The 11,585-nt window shown below is 42.2% G+C and overlaps 1 pseudogene; it reads right to left on the bottom strand.

Annotated features, from left to right (window-relative positions):
• Positions 1 to 8,804: 8,804 nt before the first annotated feature.
• LOC142842569 (sperm motility kinase Z-like) lies at positions 8,805 to 10,260 on the bottom strand (annotated as a pseudogene).
• Positions 10,261 to 11,585: the final 1,325 nt, after the last annotated feature.

Below are 11,585 nucleotides of genomic sequence, written 5' to 3'. Positions count from 1 at the left end.
TGGTCCTCATTCTGTACATGTGATTTCAAGGCTTTTATTTTTTCCATTAATGGTATTTTCTCATCGTTAGATATTATTTGGATGGTGTGTAGATTGCCTTCCTGGAGGAATGTTCTATCCACTAGCTTGTCATAACTTTTTAACAGATTTTTATGGTTTATTTCAACAGTATGACTCCTTTCAGATAATCTCTCAGTACCCTTTTGTAATATTTCATAACCCATTGACATGGACTGAATTTTGCCTGTCAAACTAAGGTTGTCATTTTCAATAGCATGAATCATTTCAGATAAAGACCATATCCTTCCTAAAAGTTTCTCATTCTTAACTCTGTTAAAAACCATTTCTTTAAGGATATAATATGAAGAACAAAGCTAATAGCTGCTATGATCACAAAAATATATGTACCAAGAAGCTCATATAGTTCTTGCAGAATCCCATCCATAGTAGAAACAAAAAAGTTGTTAAATTCCTGGATAATGATATTGTCTGAAATTATCTTTGGGTTGGTTTACAATTTTCAAATTTATTTATTAATCAAATTAACTTACCTCCATTATAATTTTCAAAAAATTGTTGTTGGTGTAATAATATTGGTTGGCCAGCAGGTGTTGCCATTGTGGCATGAAGGCAGCTCCTAGATCAGTACCTGATTTATCTGAGACTTAGAATTACTAACATATTTAGTTAATAACTTAAGAGCAGCACACCCGAATATGGAAAAGGTTTGAATTGGGCAGAATATCAAGGAACCCAGAGTTTTCGGGCAGTCATGAACCACAAGGTTCCTGGCCAGAGCTCGGGACAGACACTTGTGGATCTGAACTAGGAAAGCAATCCTTTGCTGCAGGTGGAGAGTTAGAGGCCCTGCTTTCAGAGTCTGAGCTCGGCCTGATCAGAAAAGGCCTGGCAGAAGTAGGAGAAGCTGCAGAGGAGGTGTGGGAAAAGGCCATGGGTAGCAATGACTCAGCTGCTTAGTAGGTGGGACCAAGCCACACAGGTGTGGGCTAGTGGAAAATTGCTAAATCATTGCAGTGGGCCAGCAGAGCCAAACCTTGCACCCCTGCCCAGAGGGATATTTTAGCTGCGGAGGGGTAGTTCAGCTGCATGGAGTGGGAAGAGGCTGTGAGGGTCTTGGCAGGACCCAGCAATGGCAGGGACTCAGGCCACATGGGTACCCATTTGTTGACATACAAAAGAATTCCACAATAGCCCAGAATGGAGTATAACAAAGGTTTATTTATTTGGAGGTGAACTCACAGAAAGAGTAGCAATCCTCAGTCCTCTGGGTGCCCTGGGAACTGGAACTGAATCCAGCTAGGAGGCCCATACACGCTGAGATACTTGTATTGAGAGTTTGAGGCCACCCAGGACTGAGTAGAATATTCCAGTCCACCTAGGCTCTATAGCAAAACTGCATCTCAAGCTACCTAACTAACTAAGGTTATTGATTTTCATGTGCATCCTTCTAACATCTGTCCTCCAAACTGGACTATAAGCTCAGAGGAAGCGGAAGTGGCATCTTTATTTTTCCTACTTACTACAATTCCAACTAATAAAGAAATTGACTAACTCAGAAAATTTTAAGGAAACACTTTAAAATCTTTCAACAACTAAGATGTAGATCTTCCTTCTCATAATAAACTAACCATGTGTAATGTATATGCTTTGTCATGTGAGATTTCAGTGCTTTTCTTCGGCCCAGTGGGACTCTGTCACTAATGAATGACTCTACAGCTGTAAGAAATGATGTATTCATGAATGCATTACACTTCTCAAATAAAAAAAATATCAGTCCTAGTTCGCCAAACAAAAGCATTTCTGTGCACGCATGTGCATGCACAGAAAAATCAGACAAAAACTCCCAGCTTTCAGTTAAATAGCTTTCCATTTGCATCTGTGGAATGATAACAGTGCTAACAGTGCAATCATGGACAAAAGAGGCTGCATCATACCAGGCTGTCTCCAGCTGAAGAAAGCTGGACATTTATCAAAAAGACTTACACATACCTTTGAGTTGCATTTAATATTCACTGAGTTCTAAGAGCCAACCAGCTCTCTCTGCACTCTCTCGTTGAACATTAGTAAGTTAGCAAGCCATCCGATTTCCTCGTCTAATGTCAGCCGAGTACGTGTGGTGAGGGCAGAGTGGATTGAATGTCTTAGCACACAAGTTTTTTTTGAATGAGCTTACAAGTTGCTGGTTGCTGTTTTTCCTTAACAGAGAGACCAGCTGTCTCACGGTGTTCATATAGTTTAGGCCTACCCCTGTCTTTTAGCTCTGTCCATATGGCAGGAGAATTTGTTGTCTCAAATTCTGTCCTGTTTGCTGAAATCAACAGATACATAATCTGGGAGATGACAGTCAAACTACAGAGCATCTCTGGCCTTCATGGGAGAGATTTAAGATCCATCTTGACAGTGAAGCAGGGACCTGTGCAGAGGCCAGGGACAAGAGTCCCTGAAAGGATTCAAGGCAGCCTTACGTGGGCATCAGCTGTAGGTAGAAGACTCGTAAAGAGCGCCATCTCATTCCCCAAATGGTAGAATAAAAGAATCTCAGGGTCAGAAACAGACTGCAAGGTGTGGATTTGTGTCTTAGTTGGGGTTTCTATTGCTGTGAAGAGACACCATGATAACGGCAACTCTTTTAAAGGAGAAACATTTAACTGGGGCTGGCTTACAGTTTCAGAGGTTCAGTCCATTATCTTCATGGTGCTGTGCAGGCAGACACGGTACTGGAGAAAAGAGTTGAGACTTCTACATCTTGATCCACAGGCAAGAGGAAGCAAACCATGACACTGGGCATGACTTGAGCATATATGAGACTTCAAAGCCTGCCTTCAGAGTGACACTCTTCCTCCAACAAGGTTATACCTATCCCCAACAAGGCCACACCTCCTAATAGTGCCACTTCCTATGGGCCAAACATTTAAACACATGAGTCTATGGGGGCCATATCTTTTCAAACCACCACAATTTGATTATTTAATATCAATTATTTTATTATTGTAAAGTACTGGGAGCTGAACCCATGGCCTTGCACCTACTAGGCAAGCGCACTACCACTGAGCTAATTCTCTAGCTCAAGATGTGAATCTTAAACAAAAAACATCCCCTAAACACTGGCAGTTCTCAGTTGGGTCAAGGAGAAAATCTACACAATTTTGTTACAACCCAGCTCTGTCTGGGCTGTCTCCTAATCTTCTTCCCCATCTTTGGAAAACATATTTAAGAAGTGCCTTTTAAAGTTATACATTTAGGTCTTAGCTGAATATTTATTGGAAATTTTCCAGGCTGAAAAGACCCTGAGGTTAAAAAAAAACACAGTACTTCTGGAAAAACCATTAGGTATAGTACAATAATAACCTTTATCCTAGAGAGAGGGAGGAGAGGAAATATGCACGCTTGCATAGAATTGGTTTGAGAAGATAAGCTGAGGCTTAAAATATATCCTGACAACTAGGTTTGCTCTACAAATCTCCAATGTGTTCTCCAATAAATTTAGAATATGCATTAGTAAAAATGGAAGTTAACTTGTGCAGTCTCCGTAAATGTCTGAGCTTGAGGCTCTGTTTGGTCTCTGACTGTGGTATCTAGGAAAAGTCATTTTCTCAACCTGAGTTTTCTTTCTCTGTAATGCAGGAGCATTAACTAGATCCCTCCCAGAGATGTGGGGGTAAGGAAACTGCTGTGTCATTAAAATAGAGCCTGGTGGGTGAGCACCATATGGTGCTAGTTAGAGCCAAGGAGGCCTGAGAACTTCACCTTTATACTGTGTAGTTTTTAAAGTTTCTCTTTATCTGTGATTTAACTTCCTGTCTTGCATATATGTCTCGTGGTGGTTTTGGTGTGGTTTGTTCAGTGCCCAGTTAGGTCTGATGACTGCTTGGCGTAGTCATATCTGATGGGGATGGCAAAAGTCATAAAAGCCAGCACAGCTGTTTGGCAAAAAATCTAGCCAAGCTGAGCCACATGATAGCCCCCATGGCACCTTTGGTTTTCATCTCTACCTGTTGCATATTCGGGTGACTTTTAATATTTGTACAATTTGGATTGATGGGGGAATTTCATATGAATAATTTATGCCTACTTTCAGGAGTATTGCTTCTAAGTTCCCCCAGGAAAGTCCTGAACATGGTACCCCTACTATTTTTAGGGAGATACCCTTATCTACTTGAAGGTCTTCCTTATACCTTGGAGGTTGTGACCCACATAAATAAGCCTGAGGTCTTTTTATGAGGCTGTGAGATATTCTTGAAACATCTGTCCCTGTACTTATGCATAAACAAGATATTCAAAACAAAGTCAACTTAAAAAGGTCAACAAGATTCAGTGGACTAGAGGAGCTGGCCACAGTTCAGATCCCAAGCCTCTACCCTCTGTACACTCAGGCAATTACGTGGCAGTAAAGTTAGATTAGCTGAAGCTGCCTCTGCCCTACACAGACTTATACTGATGAGCAAAGTATGGAGTGGAAAGATGATAAAAGAATGACCTCCCTTTCTTAGAAAAGTTTGCACATTCAGAGGCATTGTGATGTCAGATGACCAAGGAAAGAAAGAATGCCAAGATTAGACATATAAATGAATTTTATAAATATATAAAATATAAACATTGTATTATGTCAGAATTAAATAATAACTGCAGCAGCTTTGGCCTGAGGATATTTCTTGGGCACTTTAACCATTAAGAGTTAATAATACACTGCTTGGGACATGGCCATATGCTCAGGCTGGCTTGGAGATTTTGTTTTGTTTTAGTGTCCTTGTAGACACTAGCCTGAGAACAGGCTGTCATAAGCCTCTAGATTATTAAATATTGGGTTATGGGATTAATGAGTGAGAAATTATGAGGTTAATGAATAAGAATTCCCAGCTAGGTCCTTGGGCAGCAGAGGAGAGGGTACCTGAGCTGGCCTTATCCCATAGCCACACTGATGAATATCTTGCATATCACCATAGAACCTTCATCCAGCAATGGATGGAGATAGAGATGGAGACCCACATTGGAGCACTGGACTGAGCTCCCAAGGTCCAGATGAAGAGCAGAAGGAGGGAGAACATGAGCAAAGAAGTCAGGACTGCAAGGTTTGTGTCCACCCACGGAGACCGTGGGATTGATCTAATGGGAGCTCACCAAGGCCAGCTGGAATGGGACTGAACAAACATGTGATCAGACCAGACTCTCTGAATGTGGCTGACAATGAGGGCTGACGGAGAAGCCAAAGATAATGGCACTGGGTTTTGATTCTACTGCATGTACTGGCTTTTTGGGAGCCTAGTCTGTTTGGATGCACACTTTCCTAGACCTGGATGAAGGGGGGAGGGCCTTGGACTTCCCACAGGGCAGGGCACCCTGACTTCTCTTAGGACTGGAGAGGGAGGGGAGAGTGGGGGGAGTGGGAGGGAAATGGGAGGAATGGAGGAGGTGGAAATTTTTAATAAATAAATATATTAAAAATAAAAGATAATTGCTTATCAATGATGTCAAAACTTGAGGGAGAATGATTATAAAAATAGCTCTGTTCTGTTGTGGTTTATCAATGATGACTAAAAGATAAGCAAGAGAAAATGAAACACATGTCTGAAAACAAAACTGACCTGTTTTGGAACAGCATGAATCCATTCCTACATACTGAATTCTGTGTAAAGAAAGAAGCGCCCTGGCTGCTAGTAACTCAGGCTGCAAGACTCTCCCAACCATCATGGCCTGGAGCGTTCTGTTCCTCACCTACTCCTTACGTCCTCTGCCAGGACCTGCCTACCACCAAGGCTGGCTCCTGGCATTCTGGCCTGTGAGAGATGCAAGTCATCAGAGTAGGAAAAGCCATACCGACATGTGCTTCCTCTCCGTCTCTCATAAAGCAAAACTCAGAAGTGTCCTGTGTCTAATTCGTCTGTCTATGCTCTTGCATCCATTCATCTTCATCCCTGCCCTCATCGGGAGCAACTACTGTTCATGCTTCTTCACACAGAGTGCTCAAAGGCATTCTTTTCTATGCCATTTATTCGCATCTCATCCTCCCTCCCACCCCTTATTTCTATGATTTTCCTCTTTCTCTTATCATTTCCCCCTTTCTTTTTAATTCGTAGTTAAAATTTCTATGGCTTTCACAGTCTAAAATCTGAGGACTCTGGCAGTATCTCCCCTTGTCCTCTGAGCTACTTTACTTAGCTACCTATGATTTTTTTTTTCTCACAAAAACTGATCTAATACTTTTCCTTCTGCCACCCATGTGCCTCCCTCCAAACTCATAATCTTATTCACTAAAATCTTAGTATAGTACATTCTATATGTGGTTGCTTATCCTTTCACAGTTACTGAAATCAAAAGGGACAATTAGTGTCAATTGTTTGGTACAATGTTTGTGTAGTGGTTATATTTAGAAGCTTTGGTTTTCTTTGGAATCAATATCTAACTCAAGAAATAATACAAGTTTACATCAGGCACCCCAAGCTCCTTAACTGAAAAATTATTTATTTTTTTGAAGGATATACTCAGCTCTACACATTCAGGTCCCATTTGAACATAGCAGAGGCTTTAAGTAAAAAATACAGCTGCCTAACCACAAACTAAGCAAGAAAGTAACACAAGAGGCATAAATCCCAATGCTGTAGCATTAAAAAAAAACGAAAAACCAAGACAACATAACTTAGTCAAACATTATTAGCTGGACAGTAATGGCATTTCAATGAAGTCCCAAAGAATGTAAAATAATGACCACAAGTATCAAAATGACATCAAATGGCTAAAGATAATAAGGAAAGCAATGTATGATCTGCGAGAGGAATTCAACAAAAAGAAAGACTGAAGAAAAAAACAATCTAAAGCGCTAAAAATAGAACAGAGTAAGTCAAATTTTAAACATCTCTGTGAAAAGTATCTGCAATAGACTAGATCAAGACAGAATATCTCAGTTTGAAGACAAGAGGGGAGAATCAGAACAATCCAACAAAGACAAAATAATAAGGTACCAGTGGGAATTATAGGACATATTAAAAAGCCAAACCTACAGACTGTATGCAAAAAGAAGAAATAGGGTTTGAGGAGAAGAGGAAGAATTTTATTCTAAAATCATAGAACTTTTTTTCAGAAGAATCAGAAAATTTCCCAGAGTTAGGAAAAGAATGCTATTCCATATACAAGAGGCATTTAAGTCATCAACCAAACAAGAGCAGCAAAGGATTTCTCTTCATATCATAATTAAAACACAAAACACACAGAACAAAGCAAGTATACTGAAAGTCACAAAGGCAAGTCCATCACAACAACACCAGATTACTCTACTTTAAAAGAAGGCAAAGAGTGACATATTTCAAGTCCTGAGTGTTAGCATTACTGACTGAGATGACTATGCTCAGCAAAGCTATCATGACTGAAAGAAAAAATCAAACATTTCTGGCGATTAAAATAGACATAAGGAATTTATGACCACTAAACCACCTCTTAAAGGAATCCTCAGACTGAAAGGAAAAACAAATCCACTCAAGAGGCCATAGAAAAGACAATAACTAAGCTGTACTAGATAACAGGTAAGCAGGAGGGAAAAAGGAAAGATCAGGCAGTAGCCCCTCCCCCCATGAAAAGATGCTGGCTATGAGATTAAGTAGAAAAAGCAAGAAGCATTTATTTGTTGCCTTCAAAGCATGGACCTCACCACAAAAGTCAGACACTATGCTACCTCAGTGCGAAAGGATGGAAAACAAAGCAAAATGACGCGGAAACCAGCAGGGGTTGCTACCCTGCCATTTGACAAGACGGACTTCAAAACCAGCAAGAAAAGAGAAAGGCCACTGCACTCCGCTTAATGGACCGGTGACAGAATTTTGATCTGCAGTGACCTCAACCCTGTGACCTTGCAGTGATCTGACTTGCAGCTGTCTCAGCTTTCCTGTCTCCATTTGGCTCATTGAGATATTGAAGCTGAGATCCTTAAGTCCCCATGAGCTTTCCACTCCTTGGCTTTTTAATTCCTTGAAGCCATTCTGTAGCCTCTATGTATATAGGTATGTGTCTGTATATGAATACATATGTATTGATATATAGTTATATAGTACATGCATAAAACATAAATGTATCAATTATATTTCATGCATGTGTGCAAACATAAACATGCATACATATATACATATTCATTATGATACATAATGCGATCAGAGAATTAACACTAGTGGTTGCTAGTAGAAGGATAGATGTTGTACTAACCTTGACCAGTGTTATCTTGGAAAACAGGGTGATCTGACAGCTCTTTTCACACATGAGTTTCTATCAAGTGTCCTGGATGATTGTGCTGTCTAGTTCGATGTCTATTTGTCTCCAGCTGGAGTTACTTGGGGAGAGGGAAGCTCAACTGAGAACATGCTTCCCTAAGACTGACCTGTGGACAAGCCGGTAATGCATTTTATTGATTGGTGATTGATATGGGAAGGGTTCAACTCAATGTGGGTGGGGCCACCCCTGGGCTGGTGGCCCTGGTTGCTATAAGAAAGCCATAGAGAGAAAACCAATAAGCAGCACTCCTCCATGGCCTCTGCATCAGGTCCTGCCTTCAGGTTCCTGCCTTCCTGCCTCACTTCCCTCAGTGATGGACTTCGATGTGGAACTGTAAGCTGAAACACACCTTTCCTCCCCAAGTTTTATTTATTGAAATACATATGAAATGCCACTACAAACTCATTGCCCCAAAAGAACCTAAAAATAATGGTCTAGACACAAGGACATGAGGAAAGACATAGATGAAAGCAAATAAGAAAACATACCTGGACTGTGCCTTGCACTTCTTGTCATCGTGTGGTGTCCTCTCACTTTTGGGGATACACCTTCCTTGGATGCTTTTTGTGGGGTGTGATATGCAGCAGCATAGTCTGACGATGCATGTCCTAATCCTCTTCTTCCATCTTGCACAGCCCCTGGGCTGCAGGGAGCTTGCAGGTGAAGTCCTGTGTGGTTCCGGGCCACTTAAGGGCGTTTCTGACCTAGAGCTAGTGGAAAACCTGGTGTCCTCTACCTCTTGGCGCAATCCTTCTTGGGAAGCAAATTAATGGAGCAGTCATAGAGCGTTTCTGACCTCTGCCCAGAGTGGGTGTCTTCTTGGGCAGGTCAGGAACGTTCTTCTCCCTCCTTTGTCTTAGAGGATGAGACTAATATCGGGAGAGAACGTTCACTGGTCCTCCTCCAGGGAAGGGGGACTTGTGACGGGTCTTCTGCAGAAGGGAAAGGTGTCATCCCTGGGCTCATTGACTTTGTGTGGACACTACCGTCATTGTCCTGGCAAGCCTGACATCTCAGTAAGTGGTATGCAGCCATTGTTTCATTGAATTTTCTGTGCTTTGAAGAAGAGTGTCAAACCCAATGTTTTCTGTGGCTGCTATAATTTCAGGGTCTGGGCAGGTGGGGGTCTCCATTATAGTTAATAGTAACAGTCCTTTCCCCTTTCTGAAGCTATGGGTGACCCACGAGGTCCCTGACAGTTGGCCTCTGCTTTGCATTCACTGTTAATAATAGGCCAATCATGCTCCTTAAGTCTCTGGAAAGCTGATAGGAGATGTCATACCTCCCTTGCAGAACTTGTTCCCTAAGTTTTGACAAGGTGGCCCCTGCAAATGGGCCACATAATGTAAGAGGACCCCCAAGGTCCGGATGTCACCTTTGGAGCCATCATAAGGGATGCCCAGGAAGATTTCCAGGGGGAATGAACTAGAAGGCACCACACAGCCTTTCTAGCTTTTGCCCAGGCCTGAATCTGGCACCCTGGCCAAAGTCAATAATCTTCACCTTTCCGTTCTCATCCACTACGACGTTGTCAGGCTTTAAGTCTCTATGAGTGATGCCTTCATCATGGCAGTAGCCTATAGCACTGAGCCCCTGAACAAATATGCTTCCAGCCTCATCTTCCTTCAGGCATCCAGCCTTTCTGACGCGCTGAAATAGCTGCTCTCCCTCAGCCACTTCCATAACTAAATAAATGTTCTGTTCTGTTTCTATCACCTGCAGGAGGGAAACAATGTTAGGATGGCTGAGCAGCATCCTCACGATGTCGGCATAGGACATTGTCGGCTCCCACAACTTCTCCCGCTTCCCCAAAGCTTTCACAGTGACTGGGGCGCCTGTGAGACAATGCTGGGCCAGCACGACTTTGCCAGTGCCACCCCGGCCTAAGGCCTCCAGGATGGTGTACTGCTTGGTGAACAGTTCTTCATCAGAGATGCTGGGCACCGTGCTGGGCTCTGAGTACTCGTCCTCACTGTCACTGGACATGGTTGTCAGTGATGCTGCTGCCAAAGGAAAGGGGAGGGAAGGGGAAAGGAAGAGATGTAAAGGAATGCAAGCAGCAATATCCGGAGATGTAAAGTAAACAACAGAAGACAAAATGAGACCCCACGAAGAAGTAGCTTTAAACGAGAGCACTGAAGACACACAGACAAAACAAACTCGACACCCAAATCGAGCTCTGACTCCCAATCCAGTGAAGTGGAAGGACCACGACTCAGGGAGGTTCTGGATGCTACTCGGAAAACTTAAACAGGAGCAAGGGGATCTAGACGGAAATGAATGGAGCAAGAATGAGTGAGAAAATGATATACAAAATAAAACATAATTTTAAAACCAATACCCCAAACCAGCTACCTCTAATACCTATCAAAGAAATTCAAGCAAACCAGAACACGTAAAGAAATGACAACAGAAATCATCAAGTAAGCTGAGGCAATCTAGCAAATGTAAATAGCAAACCAGACAAATCAGAAATCTTAGAAACTCGACACTAGCTGCAAGCCAAAAAGGTGTAAATTCCACAGGTCATAATGACCTATGAATAATTTAAAAAGTAAAAGGTACAGAGAACCAAAATAAATGAAATTTTAAAATATAGCGAAAATTTGAGTCAGAAAAAGTTAAAAAAGAAAGTCCCTCGAACACAACCATGGAACACCGGAGAAAAATAAAACCAGAAGAAAAAGAGGAATATAAACAGAAAAAAATAAATAAATAAAACTAAAAATAGAAAACCAAGAGTTGAAGAGTGAGCAAGATGCCTCATTCAGTAAAGCATTTGCCTTGCAAGCATGGGGTCCCGAGTTAAAGGAAAAGATTCACTTCCTACCCCAAAAATACAAACAAAAGCCACCACCCACGCTACAGAGGTCTCGTGTCATGAGCTCTAATTCCAGCACATGGGTCACAAAGGCAGATCCCAGAAGCGCCTCGGACAACCAGCCTAGCTTAAGTGGCAAAATACAGGCGAGTGAATGCCTGTGCTCTGGAAACTGAGATTATCAACATACCTTTAGTGAGTCACTGAAGGTGGAGCCCGGGCCTGCATCAGTAGCTGCACAAAGTAGGCACATGAGCTCACACCCATCCACCTAGACACAAGGATGCGTATACACACAACTACCCACAACACACACCTCCACCCACACCTATATAGTCACACAGTCTCACACACATACACAAGGATGTATATACACACAGCATACACACCTACACAGAGCACACACCTACGCTTCACACACACACACACACACACACACACACACACACCTACACAGAGCACACACCTACGCTTCACACTGCCCGGCAAG

Source organism: Microtus pennsylvanicus, chromosome 1 (assembly GCF_037038515.1).
Source record: "Microtus pennsylvanicus isolate mMicPen1 chromosome 1, mMicPen1.hap1, whole genome shotgun sequence".
Classification (NCBI taxonomy): Eukaryota; Metazoa; Chordata; class Mammalia; order Rodentia; family Cricetidae; genus Microtus; species Microtus pennsylvanicus.
The sequence above is the reverse complement of the archived record's forward strand: the minus strand, read 5'-3'. Positions and strand labels throughout refer to the sequence as shown.